Raw genomic sequence first — 26,470 nt, forward strand, 5'->3', positions numbered from 1 at the left:
ATGCCACGAAATGAACACATGTCTGCAAGTAATAGCATAGGAGAAGATTTTAGCATTGATTAGGTCTTATGATTGTTACATCTCATCTAATGCACTACATCTATGCTAGTAGAATTAATCAATTAAATCAAATTGGTTATATTGGTTATTAAATTAATATAGGGCACGCAAAGTGGCATGCCCAAGGGAAGAAGGCATGCCCCAAGGGCATGCCCTTGTATTTTTCGTGCCCTGTACCCTACTCACCACCCATTTGCAATTCTAGCAGGGGGGGATTGTAACAGTAAATTCGGCCAATGAACAAAACTGTTGCACTGTTGCTACAAAACTACCGTGTATAGTACTGGAAACGCGTGTTGCCCATTAACTAAATATGATTTTAATGCTCTTACCTCTATGAACCGTCAATTAATGATAAAACAAGCTTCATAGTGCAGACATGTGTTTCCTCGGCAAAATGACTTTGTAACTTCGGGATAAAAAGTGGTTTAGAAGTAACATGCACATGTGGAAAAATTCTGATCCAAAAAAATCATTTTTTTTTTTATAATCACTCTTCGAGCAGCTGCTTAAAGGGAAATCTTTTCTTAATGGATGTCCTTCAAAGCCATTAATCCGTTAATATTCTACGTAAATTGGGGTGAATGAACCCTACTGAATTGTGTTAGCTTCCAGTGTCAAGAATTCTAGAAGAAATCTAATGTAACGGGATGTATCGTTACTTGAAATTAACACTTAAAGGTTTTTAATAAATAATATAGTCTAAAAGGTAAATAGTTTCTGGAGAATATTACTTTACGTGGTAATATTCAAAAAGCTTGTCCATTGGTAGAAATAAGCCATTATATCTACTTGCTCCGCGGTCCAGTCAGCGCTGGACGCGCGCAAAGAGAGAGACAGATAAGATTTTATTTAAATGTTTTGTATTGGTATATAATTAAGTTAGTATTAAAAAGATAGAAACAGAAGAACTTAATTATCTTAAATACAGTTTTCTTTTAATCCTCTATAAAGCAAGTGTTTTAAAGAGAGTCTCCCTCTGCAAGTACTAGTGAACGTGAAGTGACGTGAGGCATCACTCGCACTGAAGCAGTGCGAAGTGGACTTGTATTGAAGCAGTACAAGTCGGCAGTGCCCCGTACACCTGGTAGCACTTTGTAGTCCGTCCAAAGACCACATCTCCATCATTGGGTAGATACAATTTCAACAATCCTTTTAAAGATTGTTGTGATGGATACTTAAGGTAATCCATCAACCGTTTAAGAGCTATACCTTCTTGATAGGCTTTTCTAACGTTGTCAAGTAATGTTGACAACGCAACACTTATTGTTGCAACGGACTTATACTCAATGTTGTTTTGCGCAGCCGGCTCAAAATTGGGCCGGCGCGAAAGGGCAACAGCGACGTTAAGTCGTCCTGGTTTATATTCTACGAAGAAGTTACACTCCAGAAAGACAACCATTCGCCATTCTTTGCAAGAGGTGTGGACAGTTTACGGTCGTGCATAAAGACCAATGCTCCGTATAAACAATGAGCGGTATATCTTACACGAGGCAGGCCCTGAACTTAGCCAGTGTATATGTTACGGCAAGGCGTTCCTTGCTATGCACTAGGAAATAGCGTTCAACTGGTTGAAGCTGACGCGACTGATAGCAGAAGACGCGCTCTGCGCCGTCTGTGTCATTTTGCATTAACGCACGGACGATTGCAAAATCGCTGGTGTCACAGACTAGATGAGAAGGTCAGTCGTGGTAAGCAATCCCAGGATTGGCAATTCCATCAAGCTTTCTTAATACCTCCAAGGAACGCTGACAATCAGCGCTCCATGACCACTTTACATTTTTCTTCAACAACGAGAAAAGATGTACAATAGATTCGGCATAATTGCGGGAGTACTTATGTAATACGCCGCTTAGCCGAGGAACTTTCGAAGTCCCTTTACATTGGCTGCCCAAGCCAGTCGGTGATCGCCTTGATCTTTTCCGGATCGGGACGTACACCGTGTTTACCCACGATGCACCCAAGAAGTGGTATTTCGCTTGCCGCGAATGTACACTTATTGAGATTTCCATACAACTTGTGCTTATGCATAAGTGTAAGAACTTACCGGACGTGGGTACGATGTACTTCAACATCCGACTTTCCGTTCATGGCTCTGCTATGAATAAAGACGTCATCAGAATAGCTTAGTGCAAAATCCCGCCCCGGACTCTACAGATTGGTTACACATCTGTTAAATGTAGCATGGGGGGCATTACTAATTCCCTGTGGCATGACTAGCGACTTCCATAGCATACCGCTTGCGATGCTTACTGCTGTGAACTGAATATCTTGTTCACGCATAAGGATGTAATAGAATCCATCCATTAGATCCATTGATGAAAAGATAGTTCTTTTTGACATACCATCAATGATTACGTCTTTTCCTGGTATCGGCGCTTGAGCCGGTACAGTTGCAGCGCTTAATTTAATGAATGCATGCACAATCCTCCATCCTCCTGTTGCTTAATGCACACAGTAGTCGAAAGCTGTGCTAGGAAGTTGGCACCCTAACATGCCCGCTGCTAAGCGATCGGCACAGAATATATCGATTACTAATACTTGTTCACGAGACAATGGCCACACAGTATTTTGAACCTGACATCAGGTCAATTTCGTGTCGAGTGTCTCTATCCTTTGGAAACTCGCACCGTACGGATCAAATTCTTATACGAAGGATTGTTTTTAAAGACTCCAACGATCGGAACTTAAGACGTTCAGTCCGAGTTCATCGTTGAGCTGCCGAGAACCCGATCGTTCTCAGGAAATACAATCGCCGACCGAATATCGGCCGCGTTCTTGTCATCTGTGACAAGCACGCAGATCTGCTTGACTTTGCCACTACGCAGATCACGCAAGAACCGTTTCGGTTCTAGCGTTGGCAATTAAGTTATTTTCGAAATTAACTACGGAGGCGCTATCAGATTAAGTGTATTAGCGCCTACATTTGATCCATTGTTTACTAAGACATTCCTCTTTGGAATATTTCCAAAGGTACCTGAGAACTTTTGACCACAAGTTTCTGGAAAGATATTTCCGCAAAATCTTGGGGACTTATCCCCTCAAGTTTTATTTGAGAGTATTTTCCCCAACTGCTTCAAGCTGTGGTTGCAGAACCCTAGCGAAATCCTCTCCGATCGACTCTCCAGTCGATCTCGAACTTTCGCACTGTCTCTTATAGACAGGCGTCGGATAATTTCTTGTTTGTTGCTTTCCAATCAAGCATTTTTGTTTCGTACCACTCAACTTATTTGAATAGTCGAACTTTCGGCGCTTCCATTAGCCGTCGGTATCGAGCTCCGCAGTGTCATGAGTGGTCACACTGAGGTCTTGTGCATTCGTGCGAACGGCCGAACCACAAGTGAGACCATCGCACTCACTTGTAGGACATCCAAACGCTTGTGGACGTTTCAAGACGTTCATCAGATGATCTATGATGAAAAAGAGGCAGACATCGTCACGGCTTAATGCTGCCAGTTTATGCATGGCTCGTACTTTCTGAGCAGTACGATGAATTCATCATCGTACTTTTCACCTTATGACGTGTATTGGATACCAACTACACGCTTATATACTGTTACAGGTGTGCCTATTGCTTGGCGCACTGTCATCCACATCAAATAGATATCACGCTAAATAAATGTGAGCCTGCGACCTTCGAGCGATTTGGCGTCGAATGTAATTGTACGACGCCCCACAATCGACTCGGAACTTAAGTGGCGACTTTTTTGCCACTTTGATTTGCAAGGTGATGAAATTAACTTCATCATTAGGAGCAGCAACACACAATGCTTGTGTGTGGAGAGCAATTTTCGCCAATAGGCCCGCAAATTTTCATGATAATGATGGATCAGTAGGGTGTTCCGCACCTACTGGCCCCGATCGTTTTTGTACAATCCGCCTCGCCGTTGAGATTTCGTGACGGCGTCGGATCCGCATCATCTGTAGCTCCAAGCAGGTCGATCGTTTCACTCAGTGTTTCTAGTCACCGAGCGTAGAGCACTACATCCATAGGCATAGTGCCCTGTCTTTGTCAACAATTGCATCTATGCAATCGTTTGTAATTTAAATAGCGAAATTTCTCGCTCTCCCCGTATGAGACTTTTATTGGTTTTGGACCTCCGTTTCTTGTCGTCTATGAACGATTACCACCAGAGCAGACGAAAGCCTCTTTTAAGCTTAAGTCCTCCTGCTCCTCTACAGATATCGCGTGGTCTAGCGTCACATGTTCAAGCCGAAATAGAGAAGTCTTAACAGGACTGTCTGCAAGGCCTTTAATAACACAGTGGCCTGTGTCTGTTCATCTATTGGATGACTCACGACAAAACTTACAATGTATCGTGGATGTTGGGCATAAACGTGAAGGTCAAACTTACCCTGCTTCACATCCTGGAGCTCGGCTCGAGCCCTAAATTCGGCACGTGGCGGCTCAAATGTTTGCCTGAGCCGGGGCCTGAGACCTCATACGACCTAAGACCCAATGGGTCGTGAAGCTTGATCCTTTAGGCCCAACATTTGGCACGTCCGGCTAAGTTGGACATACCAAATTTCACTTTCATCGCATCATCCTTGATGCGGCGAACTTCAATGGCGTCGTCTAATTCGACGAACCATCTTTAAAGAGAGCAGCATTCAAATGCCTTTTAATTAGAAATTGTTATATTGAAGCTTTCGGATCGACGCGAAAGTGTCAACCCGCTAGCAGCATGTTAATGCCACTGCCTCAACAGTTTTGCATGTTGAGCACCCTGTTCTCTCAACACCTCCACGTTTTGAAAGCCTTGCTGGTGTAGCAAGATTAACTTTTCTTGGGCCCCGTCGAGTTCATATTGTATGAACTCGGCTAATAGCCGCATCTTTCTCGTCTCCTTGTAAAGCGAACAACATGGCGCTAACGGTTGGCCCTTCTACGACCGAACTCATGCGTTCGATCGCTCTTCATTTAAGTTCACTCAAATGAGTTGATTTTTCACACGTTGCGTGATAGCCTTCTTGAGGGGCTTGAAGCTCCATCCCAGCGCTGATAACAGTGAAGGTGAGGAACTTTACATACACGACGTACAGAGGAAGGTTCTACGATGCTAAGTAGTGTAGCTACTAAGAATTAATAAGGATTTTGAATAGGGAAGAGTAAACTTCACTAATATATAAAGTTCTTTCATACTGATTTCTATCTACGAGTGATTTTTTTATATTATTAACAAACTATGTAGTGCGCCTACTTGCGCACCGCACGATCGTGACTTAGACGGTTGGCGGGGTTGATTTAAACTTAAAACAACCAATCAATAGAATCAATATCTTACTACGTCAATATTACCAAATTTGGTAGTATCGGAACTATTAGTCAACATTTATAAAATATAATAATTTTGCACTTCTTATTTATTTCCTCGTATAGGATAAATGAAACTATTAGTTATCTTATAGAAAATAATATTTATGTGATAGGACATCCCGGTACATTCACTATGTTGTTGAGTTCGTCATTGTTTATTTCTCATCTGTCCAGACCTACGCAATTTGCCACTCAGAATAATTGCGCCTGGAATTGCACGTTGACGTCACCGCAAGCGATTGAACGTTTTCGTGTCATTGCTTTTACGGTCGAACTCGTGCTACACAACGACGCTAATGCTTAAAAATTGCATGGTTGTCGATTTTTAAAAGCCACCCTCACGGACTTAAAGTATCAATGCAACAACTCGTATTTCTTTACAAAGCCGATGCATTGTCCGAACTCATCCCACGGCGGAGCGTCCTCTTTATCCGACACATTCTCGGACAAGGAATCTTAATCCACGATGGATTCTTAATCTGAGCCATCCGAATCGCTCGAGTCGATGTCTTCCCCTATTTTTCGGCGCACCCGAATACGTGCTTTTGCCTGCTTTTTCTACATCGTCATCTTTGTCGTCCGATCTTTCTATCCACACGCACACGAAAGGCATCATTTTTTAGCTTCTCACACTTACGACGATGTAAATTTAAAAACTTTAGAAACTCGTATTCAGATAACTTAAGGACACCGTCATTGTTCATATCTAAGCAGAAACGATTGTTACGTTTAATCGTCGACATGATGCTCTTCTAATTTAAATTCGCAGTGCCCGTCGTGAAGCAAATATCAATATCATCTAGCCACTTTTGGATTCGTTCGAGCTTAACAAGTCAGTAGGGCGATGGTTGCAAGAAGGAACATTTCTTTAAATGGCCTACCCATGAATCTGAGCTCCCAGAACGGAATATCAAACACCACGGGCTTTCAATGACGCTCCAACAATGGTCCTGGGGAATAGTACTTTGATTTATGGACACGGGGGTTCATTTATATTCCAGTACGTCCTGATTGGCAATGGTTCGGGGGGGGGGATACAACTACCAAGGGATTTTAGTAATTGACTGTTTTAAATAGAGGGGAGTTTACAGATAGCAGTGCATTTAATAATTTTATTTCACTTTTCCAATATTGCCGTATTCGGTAATACTGTAGCAACAAGACAACAATTATGTTGATACATTAATTAAAAATAAAATCACCCCGTTCATCGCACGAATGAGCGGTGCGCAAGGAGTCGCTATACAAAGTTTACACAAACATATCAAAAACAGTAAATAAGAAGATCGTTACTTAGGAACTTAAACATATTTAAAAAAAAACCTATTTAAAGCCTTCTTAGTGTCGACATTTGTTGCAAAGACTAATATCTGCACGTCGTGTTCGTAAAGTTCCTCACCTTCACTGTTATCAGCGCAGGGTGGCTAGTATTGAAGCAATACTAGCGAGAGGTGCCCCGTTATACTTGGTAGCGCTTCGCAGTCCGTTCAACGGCCAAGTACTTACCGTCTGACATGGCCAAGTTGGATGAAGAAGGATGGAGCTTCAAGCTCCTCAAGACGGCTATCACGCAACGTTTGAAAAATCTACTCATTTGAGTGAATTTAAATGAAGAGCGATCGAACGCATGAGTTCGGTCGTAGAAGGGCCAACCGTTAGCGCCATGTTGTTCGCTTTACAAGGAGACGAGAAACATGCGGCTATTAGCCGAGTTCATACAATATGAACTCGACGGGGCCCAAGAAAAGTTAATCTTGCTACATCAGCAAGGCTTCCAAAACGTGGAGGTGTTGAGAGAACAGGGTGCTCAACATGCCAAACTGTTGAGGCAGTGGCATTAGCATGCTGCTAGCGGGTTGACACTTTCGCGTCGATCCGAAAGCTTCAATATAACAATTTCTAATAAAAAGGCATTTGAATGCTGCTCTTTTTAAAGATGGTTCGTCGAATTAGACGACGCCATTGAAGTTCGCCGCATCAATGATGATGCGATGAAAGTGAAATTTGGTATGTTCAACTTAGCCGGGATCAAGCTTCACGACCCATTGGGTCTTAGGTCGTATGAGGTCTCGGCCCCGGCTCAGGCAAACATTTGAGCCGCCACGTGCCGAATTTAGGGCTCGAGCCGAGCTCCAGGATGTGAAGCAGGGTAAGTTTGACCTTCACGTTTATGCCCAACATCAACGATACATTGTAAGTTTTATCGTGAGTCATCCAATAGATGAACAAACACAGGCCACTGTGCTATTAAAGGCCTTGCAGACAGTCCTGTTAAGACTTCTCTATTTCGGCTTGAACTAGTGACGCTAGACCACGCGATATCTATAGAGGGACAGGAGGACTTAAGCTGAAAAGAGGCTTTCGTCTGCTCTGGTGGTAATCGTACATAGACGACAAGAAACGGAGGTCCAAAACCAATAAAAGTCTCATATGGGGAGAGCGAGAAACCTCGCTATTTAAATTACAAACGATTGCATAGATGCAATTGTTGATAAAGACAGGGCACTATGCCTATGAATGTAGTGCTCTTCGCTCGGTGACTAGAAACACTGAGTGAAACGATCGACCTGCTAGGAGCCACGGATGATGCGGATCCGACGCCGTCACGAAATCTCAACGGCGAGGCGGGTTGTACAAAAACGATCGGGCCAGTAGGTGCGAAACGCCCTACTGATCCAGCAACGTCAAGAGAACTTGCTGTTCGTTGACGGAAGTTGCACCTCACACACAAAAATTATGTGTTGTTGCTTCTGAATCCAAGTATGTCATCAAATATGTCATCTTTATCCAGTATGCTGAAACCATTATCGTACTGGTAACCCGTAAACGTTTATTGGATACTAACAACACAATTATTTACAATTCCAGATACGCCTGTTGCTAAGCTCACTGCCATCCTCGTCAGAGGTATATTGCGCAAAATAAAATTTGAGTCTGCGCTTCTATAGCGATTTGCGTTGAATGAAGTGTTCGACGCTCCAACAATCGACAAAGGCTAAAGCGGCGACTTTTTTTGCCACTATAATTTGCAAGGTGATGGGGTCAATTTTATCATTGTGCTCAGCCATCGGTATCTAACCCCACAGTGTTATGGGTAGTCATACTCAGGTATTGAGCAGTCGCGCTAACAATCGAACTTCAGTAAGGCCATCGCAATCACTCGTAGCTCATCCAAACGCTTGTGGACGCTCCAAAGGTTCGGTCATCTGATAAACGAAAGGCAGGTAGCGTCACAGCTGATGCTGCCAGTGTATGCATTGCTTGAACTTTCTGAGCCATGGTAGCACATGCAACGTCAAAGGTCCTTCATTATGATGTTAGCTAGTCATTGGCAGCTGTGCACAAGCACAGGAAGCGTTAAAGGCTGACGACTTGAATAGGTCAAGAAGATCGAAACAAGGATGCTTGCTTAGAGAGCAACATTCAAGAAAATTTCAATCGCTTGTCTAGAAGAGGCAGTGTGAAAGTCCTAGCTTGACTGGAGAGTTGGTGATGAGGTATCCCTCATCACCTTGAAGTTAAAAGTGACAAATGATTTGTCACTTAGAGCCCTAGTGGACTGTGGAGCGTCGAATAACTTTATTCGTCGCCAGTCGCTAGAGGGTCGTAGGCTCAAATATGCTAAGCGCGACATGTCTCCAACCAGGATGACGGTGCGTCTAGCCACAGGGGGCACAATAACACGTAGTGAAATTTTACTACACGTTAAAAGATTTACAGTACGATGATGATTTCATCGTACTGGATTCTGGATAACAAATTTGATGTCATCCTAGGTTTATCTTGGCTCAGAAAATATGAGCCAAGAATCAGCTGGCAGCCTGTCACTTGTTCATCAGATGGCCATCTGATGAACGTCTTGGAGCGTCCACAAGCGTGTGGATGTACTGCGAGTGCGTGCGATGATCTTACTTGTGGAACGGTCCTTAGTACAACCTTACAAGATCACAGTGTGATTACTAATCACACAGTGGAGTCAGCTGCCGGCAGCTGTGCTAATGCACAGGCAGCGCCGAAGGTCCACCCACGGGTCGCAGAGGACTCGTTGTCGTTGCACGACCGCAGGTCGTAGCAGTTGGTGAGGATACTCCTCACATCAATAACGTAATAAATCCCACTGTGTTTGACGGTATAAATCCATAAGAAATGATCAAATCCGCTCCCAGAAACCTGTGAAAATGAGTTCCCAGGAAGAAACCGAGACGTTCACCGTCTTGGTAAACAATTGTATGCGCTTATACACTTTATCTGATAGCGCCTCTATAATTAATTCCGGAGATAACTTTGTTACCAACGCTACAAGCGGTTCTTGCGTGGCCTGCGTAGGGGCAAAGTACTTGTCACATATAACAAGTCCGTGGCCGATATTCGGTTGGCAAGATGAGCTGCTTAGTTCTCAGCAGCTCGTCGATGGACGAAAGTGCTCTCATTGAGAAGACTCAGCTTCGATGTTTTGCGCCTCAATTCTGGAAGTCTTAAAAGACAAATCCTTTATATAGGATTTGATCGAATTCAATAATGTTTTTCGTGATTATGTACCATGCGAGTTAAGATCGACCTGATACCAGGTGCGAAATACTTTGCCATGAAGCAGTGGCCACTCCTCGTGAGCAAGAATTAATGATCAAAATGTTCTTGGCCGATCGCTTAGCACCGAGCCATGTGAGGTAGTCAACTTCCCCACACAGCTTTCCAGCCTTCTGTGCGTAAAGCAATAGAAGATGGAGGATTGTGCATGCTTTCGATGAATTGAACGCTGCACTAAAATTCCGATACCGAGAAAGAACGTAATCATTGACGGTATGTCAAAGAGTACTTTCTTTTCGTCAATGGACCTGAGTGGATGGATTCTATCAGATCCTCGTGCGTGAAAGGATATTCCGTTTACAGCAGTAAGCACTCCAAAAGTAGTGGCAGAAGCATTAAGCCCTTATGGCATAACTAGTGGCTAGTTATGCCATAGGGGCTTAATGCTTCTGTAACATTCAACGGATGCGTAATTAATCTGTTGAGATCGAAGTGGAACTTCGCATCGAGTTATTTTGATGATATCTTCGCTCATAGCCGAGCAATAAAATAAAAAGTCGGACATTGACGTTTATAGCAGAGCCATGAATGAAAAGTCGTAGGTTGAATTCCAATGTACCGACGTTTGAAAGGTTCTTACTCATGCGTAAGAATACGCTGTATGCATGTTTCAAGAAGTCCTTGTAATCTGTAAGTGAAATGCCACTCTTGCGTGTGCCGTGAGTAAATACGTGCACGCCCTGATCCTTAAAAGATAAAAGCGATCACCGACTGGTCTGTGCCAGTCGTGGTAAAGTGACTTCGAAAGTTCCTCGGCGTTGCGGCCTAATTTCATAAGACTTCTCGCAAAAATGCAGAAATGACAGCACATGTTTCTTCTTTTTTTGAAGAAAACGTAAAGGTGGCCATGGAACCCTGATTGTGAGCGTGCCTTTGAGGATATCAAGCAAAGCTTGATGCAATCGCCAATCCTAGCGATTGCGGACCAAGACAGATCATTCCATGTGGTCCAAGACGCCAGCGATCTTGCAATCGGCTACGTGTTGATGCAATATGACACAGACGGCGCAGAACGCGTCGTGTGCTATAGGTCGCGTCAGCTTAAACTAGTTGAACGCAATTTCCTAGTGCATCACATGGAACTTCCATAGGTCGCGTCAGCTTAAACTAGTTGAACGCAATTTCCTAGTGCATCACATGGAACTTCAAGCTCCCAGTGCCAGGAAATATGCACTGGGAGCTAACAGTTTATCTCGTCGGCGATGGACCGTTAATTTTTTTACGGACCACGCTTCTCAATGCACGACCGTAAGCAGCCCACACCTCTCGCGAATAATGGCTAGATAGTTGTCTTTCTTCGTGAAGTAGTACCCTCCGTGGAATATTTATCAGATCGCTTAACGTCATCGCTGATGCCCTTTCGCGTCGGCCCGATCTTTTGCCAGCTGCGCAAACCAAACAGTGAGGATAAGCCCTTATTGCAACTGTCAAGGGTAAGTATAAGCCCACTACTGCAACAATAAGTGTTTCGTTGTCAACATTACTTGACAACGTTAGAAAAGCCTATCAAGAAGATAAGGCTCTTGAAGGGTTGATGGATTACCTTAAGTATCCATCACAACAATATTTAAAAGGATTGTTGAAATTGTATCAATCCTCAACGGATCGATACACAACACGCGACGGTTAATTGTATTATACAGCTATTGCTGGCGACACACCTCATGTCGTCTTTCCCACTAATGATAATGGTTTGCGACTACGCGTCATGCATGAGTATCACGATGCATCATTGAGTGGGCATTGTGGACGTGCGAAATCCTATCTCATAATAAGTTGCGAAATTTACTGGCCGTGCCAGTATCAATTCGAGCGTAAGTACATTCGTACTTACGAGAGGTTTGTCAACGGGTGAAGCCTAGTGCTTCATCCCGTGCTCCGTTACAACCTATGCCTGTCCCGACAGAGTGTTGGCAGTTCGTCTCCATGGGCTTCTTCTTCGGATTTTTCGAAATGCTCACAAGAACAACGATATTCTTGTGTTTGTTGATTGATTCAGCAAAATGTTTCATCTTCTTGCAGTGCCGGAGTCGATCACAGTGGAAGGCTGTGCTTGCGTCTTTGTTGACACGATGTTTCGACACCAGGGGTTACCCCGTGAAGTGGTCTCGGATCAATTTCCCCGATTCCCTGCGGAGTTTTAGCAATATTTGTTTAAATCATGTGGAACACAGTTAAATATGTCAACTTCTGACCATTCTGAAACAGATGGTCAGACAGAACGTGCAAATCGTATCCTTGAAGAGATACATTGCGGTTACGTATACTCCTTACGAGTTGAAGCGAGTTCTTCCCGATGGTCAAATTTGCCATCAAAAATTTTAGTGCATGCATCTACGAAGCATACACAGTTTTCCGTGAACGGCTTGCGTCACTTACGTATATCCACCTTGTTTGAGAGTTATTTTTATACAAGGGGAAGGGACTCGCTCGACCAAAGAACAACTTAGCTATTGTTCATCACGCATTGACTTTACGGTCAATACGAAGGATACCAATGTTGATACAATCATCAACATTGAAGTGGACAAACTCAGTAATAGCGATATGGCTATTGCTGACTTTGATATCGATGCCGATATACTCAGCATCCAAAACAATAATATTAATGAAAATTATGATGCTCTCACTAAAGAGGAAAATGATGTCTCCGTTATGCGCACCGGGCACACTGAAAGTAGAAACAAACTGAGTCAGCAGGATAATTCCTGCTGGCTCGAGAAGCAGTGGTCCGCTTTTTACAGGAATCCATCGGTATTGCGGTGGACCGGCGAAACGGAATACTGGTCAAAAATGAAATAGCAAACGTTCGTTCATTCAGAAATAAGGATCTAGTCCTACTGTCTACGGTTGAATTGCTCAAACATGAGTGACAAATGTGGGCAGTTATAAATTACTGCCCAAGTGTATCAGCCTATTTCGTGTACCGCCCCGCCGAGGCAATGCATACTAGATAGAGATGCCACATAGGATGCGTACGCATCCTGCGTCTTACGTCGGACGTCTCCGCCCGTACCACAAGTAAGATTATTCTGCTGGTTTAAAATCAAGCCGGCACGGTCCAAGGCGCCCGCCAAAGACTGATGGTTCCGGGTTAGAGACGAAACGTTTGTTCAACGCATCCTTCAAGGATGGATCTTTTTGGCGAGCTGCCGCCAGCTCGTCGCAAAGAGCTTTGATGCACCGCTTGCTTGCTAATTGTTTAACAGCAATTTTTGCTCGGTCTTCAGATCGATCGATGCAAAGGCCGTCGTCTGCAAGTCATGACGACGTTCACGCTCATGATCCACGTCGTCCCTTCGTAATCTCCGGAGGTCGACAGTGATCCTGTCGAATTTGTCAAACTTATCTTTCCACTCATCACCCATTGATGGATTCGATGGTCAGAAGCCATTTTTACTTGAACCATCGCAAGGTGAATGGAATATGAAAAAATATATTTTTATTGGCGAAGGTAACGTCCCTCGCATGAAAGATGGAACCCTCGCTCCCACGGATGATAGATGTTACTGGCCTCGTGGAAAAATATGACGAGACTTGCAATTTCTCAATCCCTTCGCGCATTTCAGAAAGATTGCACGTCCTTCACTGAGGTTCCTTAAGGAAGCACGCCTCCCTAAGGGCATAGGCTGCGCCCTTAACGCAGCAGCGACATAGGTCCACACACGACAGACAAGGTAAACCTGTCCCTCGAGACAAGCCGTGCAACCAATAACGTGCATCATCAAGATGTTTCTGCTCAAATGGTCAAGTACCGCAAGCCAGGCCTCACGGCTTACTCTTTGTACTTCTTTTATGAATGTCTCTCAAGCCTGAACAAAGAATTTACATTCTTGGCACGTTGTAGGTGTACTATCGTTGCTGGAAAATACATCGATGAAGAATTCGTTTCCGTCCTCACAAGGCTTGTGAAGCCTGGATGAATCGAACAACGGAATTTCGTTATCGCTTGTTGGTCATTCCAGACCAACGGATTTAGTTGCCCGTAAAAGGCAAACCTAATCTCTTCCGGGGAGCGACTCACAATGTATTGCGATCCTCCCCCTTTAGCTAATTTTTGCTTTTAAAAGCCCATCGAGACGACAAGAAAACGGAGGTCTAGAACCCATGGATCCCTCGTATGTAGAGATCGAGAAACTCGCTCTTCAAGTTACAGATGATTACAGAAATGTAGTCGTTGTCAAAAAATAGGCCACTACGCCTATGAGTGTAGTGCCCCACGTTCAGAGCCTAAGAACACCGAGCGAAAAGACCGACCTCTCGCTAGGGATAGTGGAGGATGCGGATCCGACACTGTTGCGAAATTGCAACGGCGAGGTGGACCGTCAAAAGACGGTCGCGCCCTACTGATCCAGCAACGTCAAAAGAATTTGCAGGTCTTTTGACGAAAGTTGCTCCTTACTCACAAACATTATGTGTAACTGCCCTAGGAGATGAGGTTAATCTCATCACCCTGAAAATAAAGGTGTCAAATACGTTGCCACTTAAATCCCTAGTCAATAGTGGGGCGTCGAATAACTTTAGTAGACGCCAATCGCTAGGAGATCGCAGGCTCAAATTTATTGAGCGCGATATCCCTCTAATGAGGATGACAGTGCGCCTAGCAATAGGCACATCTGTAACGGTAAAAAAATGTGTAATTGGTATCCAATACACGTTAAAGGGTAAACAGTACGATGATGATTTCATCGTACTAGACTTTGTATGACAAATTTGATGTCATCCTTGGATTTCCTTGGCTCAGAAAGTACGAGCCATGTATAAATTAGCTGACGATGCCTATCTCTTGTTCATCAAATGGTCAACTGATGAACGTCTTGGAGCGCCCACAAGCGTGTGGATGTCCTACAAGTGATTACGATGGTGTCACTTGTGGAACGGTCGTCAGCATGACTGCACAAGACCTCAGTGTGAATACCTAACCCATTGTGGAGTTAGATCCCAACGGCTGTGCAGAAGCACAGGCAGCGTCGAAGTTTGACCACTAGAATAAGTTGAGTGGTACAGAACAAGGATTTTACTTGAAAAGCAACATACGCGATCGTTTTAAAACGCCAGTCTATAAGAGACAGCGCGAAAGTCCTGCTAAAACTGTACCGGCTGAAACGCCGATACCACCAAAATACGAAATCATTGATGGTTTGTCAAAGAGTTCTATCTTTTCGTCAATGGATCTGATGGGTGGATTCTATCACATCCTTATGCGTGAACAAGAAATTCCATTCACAGCAGTAAGCATCCCAAGCGTGTGCTATGGAAGTCGCTAGTCATGCACAGAGGCTTAGTAATACCCATGCGACATTTAACAGATGTGTAACCAATCTGTTGAGTCCGGTGCGGGATTTTGCACTAAGCTATTCTGATGACGTCTTCGTTCATAGCAGAGCCATGAACGGAAAGTCGGATATTGAAGTACATCGTGCCCACGTCCGAAAGGTTCTTACACTTATGCGTAAGCACAAGTTGTATGCAAATCTCAATAAGTGTATATTCGAGGCAAGCAAAATACCACTTCTTTGGTGCATCGTGGGTAAACACGGTGTACGTCCCGATCCGGAAAAGATCAAGGCGATCACCGACTGGCTTGAACAGTCAATGTAAAGGGACTTCGAAAGTTCCTCGGCTAAGCGACGTATTTATATAAGTACTCCCGCATTATGCCGAAACTATTGTACATCTTTCTTCGTTGTTGAAGAAAATGTAAAGTGGTCATGGAGCGCTGATTGTCAGCGTTCCTTGGGGGGTATTAAGAAAGCTTGATGCAATCGCCAATCCTGGGATTGCTTACCAAGACTGACCTTTTCATATGTTCTGTGACGCCAACGATTATGAAATTGGCTGTCCGTTAATGCAATATGACACCGACGGCGCAGAGCGCGTCTTCTGCTATCAGTCGCGTCAGCTTCAACCAGCCGAACGCAACTATCCAGTGTATGACAAGGAACTCCTTGCCATGACATACGCACTTGCTAAGTTTAGCGCTCAACTCTTGAGAGATAGACCGCTCATTGTATATACGGACCATGCGTCTATACATACGGCCGAAAACAGTCCACACCTCTCGCAAAAAATGGCGAGATGGTTGTCTTTCTACGCGGAGTAAAACTTCTCTGTGGAGTATAAACCAAGACGACTCAAAGTCGTCGCTGATGCCCTTTTGTGCCGCTACGATTTTGAGCCGGCTGCGCAAATCAACAGTGGGCATAAGCTCACTGTTGCAACATTAAGTGTTCCGTCAATCGACCACAATCAAAATCTGTGCTCGCTTTTTTCTTGACACGATATATTTCGACTCCATGGGTTACCCCGTGAATTGGTCTCAGACCGAGACGATAGATTCACGGCGGAATTTTGGCAAACAGTGTTCAAATCAATTGGACAGAGTTAAAAATGTCAACTTCTGATCATCCTGAAACAGATGGTCGGACGGAGCGTGCAAACTGTATTCTCGAATAGATACTTCGCGGATACATCCACTCTTTAAAGAGTTTGAGCGAGTCCTTTCCGATGGTAGAATTTGCCATCAACAATTCAGTGCATGCTTCTACAAAGCACACCGTTTTTCGTGAATGGCTTACGCCACCCTCGTATACCTAACCTATTTGAGAGTAATTCTTATTTGAGAGGGGGGAGGAGGGACTCGCTTGAGCAAAAAAACATTTTATCTCTTGCTCATCACGCATTAGCCCCTAACGTCAATGAGAATGATACCAGTGTTGAGTTAATTAACATTGAAGCGGACAAACTCAGTAATAACAATAATGCTATTACTGACTTAGACAACGATGCTGAAAGACTCAGCATCGAAACTTTACCATTAATGAGAATGAAAATACTCTAAATAATATAGAGATTAATATCTCCGCAGTGCGAGCCGGTCGCACTGAAAGCAAAAGTAAAATCGAGTCAGCAGGTGATCTCCTGCTGGCTAGAAAAGCAGTGGTCCGAATTTTACAAGATTCCATCGCTGATGCGGTGAACCGACAGAAACGAAACGCTGACAAAAGTGGAAGAACAAACATACTTTCATTTAAAATTAATGACCTGGTCCCTCTGCTTACGGTAAATTTATCAAAACAGGTAGTGACGAATGTAGGCAGTAATAAATTACTGCCCAGGTATATCGCCCCGTTTCGTGTATAACATTGCCAAGGCGATGCGACTCGAGCTGCCTCGTAGAATGCGTACGCATCCTACATGTTAAGCTGGGCGTATCCGCCCGTGCCATTATTACGAGGCTTCTTCTTATTCTGTATTACACCGGAAAGTCTAGGGCATCCGCCATATCCTGATGGTTCCGAGCCAAAGACTTATTGTCTCGGAACAGAGTCTGACCAGACGATCTTCTAAATCCTACAAAGATGAGAGCTTTTGACGAGCTGTTAACAGCTCATTTTGAAGGGACTGATGTGTCCAGTCGTTCGCCAGTTGGTCAGTCGCAATCTACGCACCACTTTTCAACTAGTCACGAGAAACATTATCGACGTCACCGCTAACGCGCGGCGACGGGATCGCTCGTGATCAAGATTGACCCCTAAAAAGGGTGTGATCAAAAATCACGATGATGAATCGGGCCGTCAAACGAGGCGAACCCGATCTTTCCTCCCCCTCCACATCCATTGATGGATTCAGGTGGTTAGAAGCGCTTTCTTGTTGAAAGTTTATTCAACCACCGTGAGGCAAAGAATGTTCATACGAGTTTTCTCGTGCGAGAGTATCCACCTCGCATGATTGTTGGGAACGAGGTTCCGAACTGATGTTGGACGTTTCGGGTCTCGTCTTGCTGTACGACGAGACCCATTCTCCTCGGCAGAAGGTCCATCGGAGAACAAGCGCTTCCTGCGCACGTTAAAGATTGAAGGATCTTAATCCTTTAACGCATCTCGTAAGAGATGAGCGTCCTCCAATGAGGATCTCTGAGGAAATATGTTTCATTAAGGACATTACCGCCACCCTTAATTTAGCATGGGCATGAGCCCCCCCCCCACGAGAGGCAAGGATCTCCTATCTCTATAGACAAACGGTGCAGCTTATGGCGTGCACCGACAACGGTTCGTTTCTAGAACCGTTTACGGAAGCATTTAGCTTGTCAAGCCAGACTCACGGCCTATGTTTTCTACATTCTTTACAAAAGCTGTCCAAGCTTGGAATAAAGGTTAATATCCTCTGCCCTTTTGCAAGTGTACCACCGATGCCGGTAAAAGGCATCGATGAAAAATTCTGTTTCATCTTCACCAAGCATGTGAAGCCTGGATGAGTCGAATAACGAAATATGATATTGATCGCTGGTCATACCAGACCAACCAATGAGGTTTCTCTCAGAGGTCAAACCAAGGCCTCTTTTTCAGGAGCGAACCGCAACGTATTGCGGTCCCTCTCCTGTTGGCTCATGTTAACGTTAGCGTTTCCGTGGCCTGAGGAGCGATCCCTAGATCCAATCCTTGCAAACTAGCACCACCAGCAGTGATCTTACCTTCGTGACCAAGTAATTTCTGGTGACGCATACTAACGTCACCAGAGTGGTCATCGCCCTCGGAGTTATCTAATGATGACTTCCCACCAAAGAGGTCCGACGAGTCAAAGAACCTCGTCATCACCTTTTTGGTAGTCACGTTAGAACCCAAAGGTTTAACGGACTCGACTCCGGGTGATCCGGCGGCCTCCTCACTCGCCACTGAGTCGGGCGTTGCAGGTGGCCTGGACCAGTCACCTGCAATTGGTGTAGCAGGTGACTCGTCCCCGTCACCTGCAATGTCATCAGCAGATGACATACCCCAGTCACCTCCAATGGGAGTAGGAGGTGGTATATCCCCCGCAGTAGACGCATTTGCGTCTACTGAAACATGTGCTTTACTGACAGGCACACTATTCCGTGCAGCTGCCAGCTTAGCGGCCTCGCGGCCCACGCCCACAGACTTGTTTGTCGCCATCGCGATTTTTGCCAAAATCAAGAATGCAAATATAACCGGTACTTTGATTAAAATCGTAATGCAAATATAATCGGTATTTTGATAAAACCCAAGAATGCTAATTACAGTGAAAGGCTTAATAATTATTCCTGTCACCCTACATCAATCACTATAGTGACTGTTGGTTAGGGGGGGTTATATAACGAGGTGTCCAGTTACATAAGTATTATTTCCTCTAAGAGGAAATAAGCAAAGAAGAACAATTTTTTAGCTGTACTAATTTTGACTTAAATAGTTCCAATAATACTATATTTGGTATTATTGATGCAATAAAATATTAGCTCTATTGATTGGTTGATTTAAGTCTAATTCAACCCCGCCAATCGTTTCAAGACACGATTGTGCGGGCGCAAGGAGGCGCCATACTCAGTTTTATATTAGTATAATAAGTTTAGTAGTAGATAGAAGATCGTTACGTAGGAAGCTTATTATATTAATACATTTTTACTTTTCCCTACCTTTAGTAGCTAAAGACCCTTAGCTACTTTAAAACCTTCCTTTGTGTACGCGAAGTTTAAGGCGCCCTACCAACACTGCTATCAGTGTAAGGTTAACTAGTTCTGATCAATACTAGTGAAAGGTGCCCCGTTACCGTACAGACACTTGCCATTTTTGTCGTCGGAAATGAACTTACTGCTATTGTATTAGCGACCAAGACGGCATTTATCATGTAAACGTCGGCAGAGTCAGCGACCATTGCGATAGTCCTACGCGCGAATGCCCTAGCGTGTCTGTAGCTGATAGTGGTACCAGCCAATACAGCCGCTGCGATAACTATTGGAACCACTGCAATTTCTGTCGGAGGTGGCTCCGACAATTTTGTCAGAATCTACAAATCGCTGCTCGTCGTCTAATAATTATAGGTTTAACATTATAAAAATTAGATTGAATTGATGACACGTGAAAGTTAGGAAACATATTTTTTTCTGGTGGTTTCTTAAGGTGCTTGATAGTTAGATCTTGAAAATTTTTGAATTGTTTATGTTCTAGTTTGAGGGCAAGTGCGTGAATAATGACCAATTTCTTTGCAAACAGTTCAATGATGCGTTGCTAACATTAATTCTAGCTGCCATATTATTAATTGATCCATGAATGTGTCCAGCTCTTGTGCACTGGAAACCCAGGCATCAGTGTCATCTTTGCGCAATATCAGTTCGAAATGGCACTTTTGACGGAGCGTAGAGATACTGCGAACTCGCGATCCTTGGCTTGGCCTCCCACCATTCACGCAAGTAAGGACTCCGTTTTTGGTTAGACCTCATTTTTTTGATTAGACCTCATTTTTTGTTTCCAACAGCCCGAGTTCTCTGGACCTTCACTGCACATCCATTTTCCAATGCAAAGTTTTTATTGCAAGCTATTTAAAAAACATCGAAGGATTTCAAATAGGGTAAAAGTAAAACCGTATTTATGTACTGTAACGGGGTGTATCGTTACATGAAATTAATACTTAAAGGTTGTTAATTAATTTATTATCTATAAGGTAGATAATATTTGGAGAATATTACTCTACATGGCAATATTCTAAAAGCGTATCAATTAGTAGATATAAACCATTATATCTACTTTTTCAGCGATCCAGTTAGCGCTAGACGCGCGCAAAGAGAGAGACAGATAAGATTTTACTTTCATTTTTTGTATTAGCTTATAATAAGTTTAGTATTAAGAAGATAGAAACGGAAGAAGTTAATTATATTGAATACAGTTTTCATTTAACCCTCTTTGAAGCAAGTGTTCTAGAGAAAGTCTTCCTCAGCACGTACAAGTGTACGTGAAGTGACGTGAGGCACCACTCGCACTCAAGCAGTGCGAATTGTACTTGTACTGAAGTAGTACAAGTCGTTAGTGCCCCGTTACACCTGGTAGCACTTTGTAGCCCGTCCAAAGACCACATTTCCATCATCTAACACGGATATGTTAGATAAAAAATGGAAATACGTATCACGTTTCACGTGATAGCTACTCGTTTCTAAATGACATAGAAATGAGTGCGGTCGAACAAATGAGTTCGACCGTAGGTAATAATGGCATCTAGGCTATGCTGTCCGGTTTGGACAGAGATGCCCTTCATTCAGCCATCGCCAAGTTCATACAACATGAACTTGACGAGGCGAAGGAGAAGGTAGCCTTGCTTAATCAGCAAGGCTCTCAACAGGCAGAACAATTGAGGTCCCAACAGGTACAGACCCCTTTATCTGGGGTGACGCCCACGCGTCGTCCCGAAACCTTAACGATTGACATCTCTCAATATAGGGGAGTCGAAGAAGACTCCCTCGTAAGATGGTTTGTCGAGTTGGACGATGCCATAAGGGCTCGTCATATTGTCGACGAGCAAATGCAAGTCGCATTGCTCAATCAATTTCGCAGGTCTTGCCAAAACTTGTGCATTAGGCCTTAAGTTGCGCGACCCATTTGCCTTTGGGTCGCTAGGGGCCTTAAAAGCCCGGCTCAAAAAGACGGTTGAACCGCCTAGGGCTGAGTTCAGAGCCCGATCAGAGCTTCTGAAACTCAAAGAAGGCCCAGTACATACGACTCTTAGCGAGTTGTATCACAAACAACCCAGTTCATGAACACACGTTGATTACGGTGTTCATGCAAGGTCTTACGGATGGTCACTTAAAGACCCCCCTGTTCCGCATGGAAGTAGATACGCTTGAAGAAGCAATATCCGTTGCGGAACAGGAGGACTTTTGCTTGAGACAGGCTCAAGCTAGTTCGTCATCGTATCGTCCTCCGAGACGAGACGAGCTTGGAGGTCCAGAACCTATGGACCTCTCTTATGTTGAAAGCGAGAAACCTCGCAAAAGGAACATTAAGCGATTGCAGAAATCCAATCGCTGTCATAAGTTAGGACACTACGCTCATGAGTGCAGTGCCCCACGCCCAGTACCGAGAGAACTGAACGTAATTATGGACCGAATGCCAAAAAGGGCAACGATCGCGGGTCGGACGTTGTTGCGAAATCGTAACAGCGATGCGGACCGCCAAAAAAATGTTCGGGGTCAGTTGGGGCGCAACGCCCTACTGATCCAGCAACCTCAAGAGAATTTGCAAATCTCTTGACTAAAGTTGCTCTGACACACGATCATTATGTGTCTTTGCACCTGGCGATGAGGTATCCCTCATCACCTTGAAGTTAAAAGTGACAAATGATTTGTCACTTAGAGTCCTAGTAGACTGTGGAGCGTCGAATAACTTTATTCTTCGCCAGTCGCTAGAGGGTCGAAGGCTTAAATTTGCTGAGCGCGACATCCCTCCAACGAGGATGACAGTGCGTCTAGCAACAGGGGGCACAATAACAGTAATGCAACGCGTAGTGAAATTTCACTCACTTTAAAGATTTACAGTACGATGATGATTTCATCGTACTGGATTGGATGCAAATTTGATGTTATCCTAGGTCTACCTTGGCTCAGAAAATATGAGCCAAGGATCAGCTGGCAGCATCGATCCGTAAAGATGCCTGCCACTTGTTCATCAGATGGCCATCTGATGAACGCCTTGGAGCGTCTACAAGCGTGTGGATGTACTACGAGTGAATGCGATGGCCTCAATTGTGGTACGGTCGTTAGTACGACTGCACAAGATCACAGTGTGATTACTAATCACCCTGTCGAGTCAGCTGCCGGCGGCTGTGCTAATACACAGGTAGCGCCGAAGGTCCACCACTCAAATAAGTCGGGTGGATTGAGACATGAATGTACGCCTAGCGGGGGGCATTCAAGGAGTGCCCAAAAGGGACAATACGATGATCCTAAGTCGAGTAGAGACTCGACCGTAGAGGACCTGGTGATAGATCAATCACACTCGGAAGTCGTTATGGGAGTAAGTCCCCACGTACTTGAAGAGAAATCTCCTCAAATAGTCAGACTAGACTTCAGCATCGCGAGGGTTTAATACCTCGGCAGCCTGTGGATAAAACCCAGGATGAAACCGAGACATTGAATGTCTTGGTTAATGACGGATCAAGAGTAGGCGCTTATACTCTTGATATGTATGCGCCTCCGAAGTTAACTTCGGAGATAACTCAATTACCAACCCTGGAACCCAAGCGTTTTTTTAGAGATCTCTATAGTGGTAAAATCAAGCAGATCTGCGTACTCGTCACAGAGGACGAATACGTAACGAAATTCGGTCAGCGGTAATTTTTGCAAAGATCGAACGGGTTCTCAGCAGCTCATCGATGGACGAAATTGTCCTCAATGTGAAGACTCGGATTGAGAGATATACTACTCAATTCTGGGAGTGACTTAAGACAAGTCCTTAATAAAGAATTTGATGGAATTCAGGGATGTATTCCCTCCCACGACATCGACTGGAACTGACCAGTCAATAATTGCCTTGATCTTTTCGGGATCAGGGCGCACGCCGTGTTTTCCGACGATGCACCGAAGAAGTGGTATTTCGCTTGCAGCGAATACACACTTCTTGAGATTTGCGTACAACTTATGTAACGGGGCACTGCGACTTGTACTGTTTCAGTACAAGTCCACTTCACACTGCTTCAGATGTGAGTGGTGCCTCTCGTTAAGTAACGTACACTGTACGTGTAGAGGAAGACTTCTCTTAAGGCAAGTTAGCTTAAGAGGGTAAAATGAAAACTGTATTAATATAGTTAAGTGTCTTTGTTAATCTATCTTTGTAAATGTTGTCTTAACTATAAACTAATACTAAACATGTAAATGAATTCTTATCTATCTTATCTCGTAACTCTCTTTGATTACTTCTACAGCTGATTAGTCTGCGGAATAAATAGACATAATGGTCTATACCTATTTATGGATAAGAATTCAGGAAATTACTATTTAAAGTAATTTCCTCCAAATATTATCTACCTTTTGGATAATATTAATTAACAATCTTTTATTGTTAATTTCATGTAACGATACACCCCGTTACATCACCCCTCCCTTAAACGACAATCACTCTGAATGTCATTAGGTGGAGTGGTCGCTAAATGACCACTTAATTTTTAAAATGATTTTGATTGGTCAGATCCATCATTTTAAATTCCATCGCATGAAGGAACAATTCATGCGGGGTGAGGATAGTGTTGAACCTTCGGCTGCGGTTCGTGCAGCCGCGGGTGACGCATTGTTATCTCTTGCGGTAGACGTTCCGTCTACCGTAGTGTCTTCCACTCGCACAACACTTGGTGTTGCGAGTGCACGTGGTGATTCACCACGTGAGTACGACCCCTCTTTAGAGGTCGATTATGAGTGCGAGTCGGACGAAATGGCCGACTCGGGGAGGATGGAACAGTCGCCTGATACCCGTCAGGCGGCTGATTATGAGCCTTCGAATGAGANTTCGGGACGTCGAAAGCTTGTCCGTCGACTTGGTCGTATCACCATCTGCCCTTGCCTTGACACTTCTTCAGCTGCTTCTTGATCTTCTTCAATCATTGTCACATCATCAATCTCAAACATGGGGTCCTCAACATTATTTCCCATGTGTCCATGCATCTCGTTGTTGCATCCAGATGGTAACACCATCGTTGTCGTACATCCATCTTGTACGTTACTCTCTTCTTGTGGATCTGGACCGTTATCCACGTCCATGTCCACGTCTTCCGTTTCTTGAAAATTCTCTTGATTTATAGAGACAACGTCTTCATCATGAGCAGCACGAATCTCTCGGTCACTTGATCTGCTGTACTGTTGTACGTACTGAAGTGGTGGTCTTTCATCGAAAGTAGCCGATCTCGTGTACGTCACTCTCTTGGCATCTTCATCCCATACTCGAAACCCCTTGACTTGGTCAGAGTACCCTAGGAAAATGCATCGAATTGCTTTCTTGGTCATCTTGGTCCTCTTCGACTTGTCAACATGTGCATATCCCCTTGATCCAAATACACACATCTCAGAGAGGTCAGGTTTCTTCCCGAAAATAAACTCGTATGGAGTTGTTGTCGGGTGACTGGCACACGGAACTCGGTTTGTCACATAGACAGATGTGTTCATTGCCTCAGCCCACCAAATCTTGTCCACTTGCATATGACTGATCATTCCCCTGGCTCGCTCTGTCAGTGTCCGGTTCATGCGTTCGGCCAGCCCATTCTGTTGTGGTGAATATGGTACCGTCGTTTGGTGAATGATACCAAATTTTCGACACATACCAGAGAAACGTCTGTTGACGTATTCCGTTCCGTTGTCCGTCCTGATACACTTGATCTTCTTGGACAGTTGGTTCTCCATAAGTGCCTTGTACTCAATGAAGCGATCTGCCACTTCCGACTTGTTTTCGATATAGTATGCGACTACATATCTTGAAAAATCATCGATGAATGTCACCACGAATCTTGATCCTCCTTGAGACTTCGTTTCCATAGGTCCCATCACATCACTGTGGACCAACTCCAACAGTTTCTTCGTTTTCACGTGTCCGTAGGGTGTTTTTGGAAACGTCTTGACGGTAGCTTTGCCCATGATACACCCTTCACAGATCTCGAAATCTTCTTCACTGCCTTGTTTCTTCTTGATCTTCAGTCCATCGACGCAACTTGCCAAGCCCTGAATCATTTTACTTGGAAGATGACCTAATCTTGCATGCCACATCTGTAGATCAGCCGCTCTTGATTCGCCACTTGATGTATGCTCTTGATTGGTTTCTTCGCATATGAGAGCTGACTCAACCGGGCTGCAATCTAAGACGTACATCTTGTTCTGTCGTGGTACTTCAGCAATTACTTCCGCGTTGCTTCTGATTTCACAGCTCAGATCTGAGAAGATCACTTGAAGACCTTTTCTTGACAGTGCCGATATAGACAATAGCCTTCGGTCTAATCCCGGCACCCATAGTGTCTCTTCGATCCGGATCACTTCTCCACTCTTGAGTTTCACGCGCACTGTTCCAACACCTTTTGCCTCCACTTCGCTTCCGTCTGCAATGGTTATCATGATCGGGTCCCTCAGTGAGTCTATACTCAAGAACTCATCTCTGTCGGGACACATGTGGCTGCTTGCCCCACTGTCCAATAACCATCCAGCTGACGTCTTAATTGAAGCCGTGAATGCTCTTTCTTCTCCAGATCGCTCGGTCTCCACTTGTACCGCCTTGCAATCTTGACGCTTGTGCCCATATTTGTTACATCGGTAACATCTCCCCGAGAACTTTTCGCCTCTTGAACTTGGTCTCCCTTCATGTCGGCGCGGTCCTTTCTTGTACCTTGAAAAATGCGTACTCTTTAGTGCGACTTCTTGGTGCTCTGACCTGGCCATTCCATCGTACTCTCGTCTCAGCATTTCCTTGGCATGAAATAGTGTCATGCCGGGCATGTTCTCAATTATCTTGACGATGGAGTCATAGTCTCTCGTTAGACTACCCAATAAAATGACCAAATGTTCCTCCGGTAGGATTTCTTGCCCGACAGCTTGCATAGTCATGCACAGCTCGTCAAATCTCAGGAAGTGGTCCATGATGCTTCCTCCCTTGGCCAACTTGAACTCATGTAGTTGCCTTCTAAGCTGCACACGGTTGTGCATGCTTTGTCGCAGGAAGAAATTCTTCAGTATGTCCCACGCTTCGGCCGTTGTCT

This window comes from Bremia lactucae, linkage group LG13, assembly GCF_004359215.1.
Source record: "Bremia lactucae strain SF5 linkage group LG13, whole genome shotgun sequence".
Taxonomy (NCBI): domain Eukaryota; phylum Oomycota; class Peronosporomycetes; order Peronosporales; family Peronosporaceae; genus Bremia; species Bremia lactucae.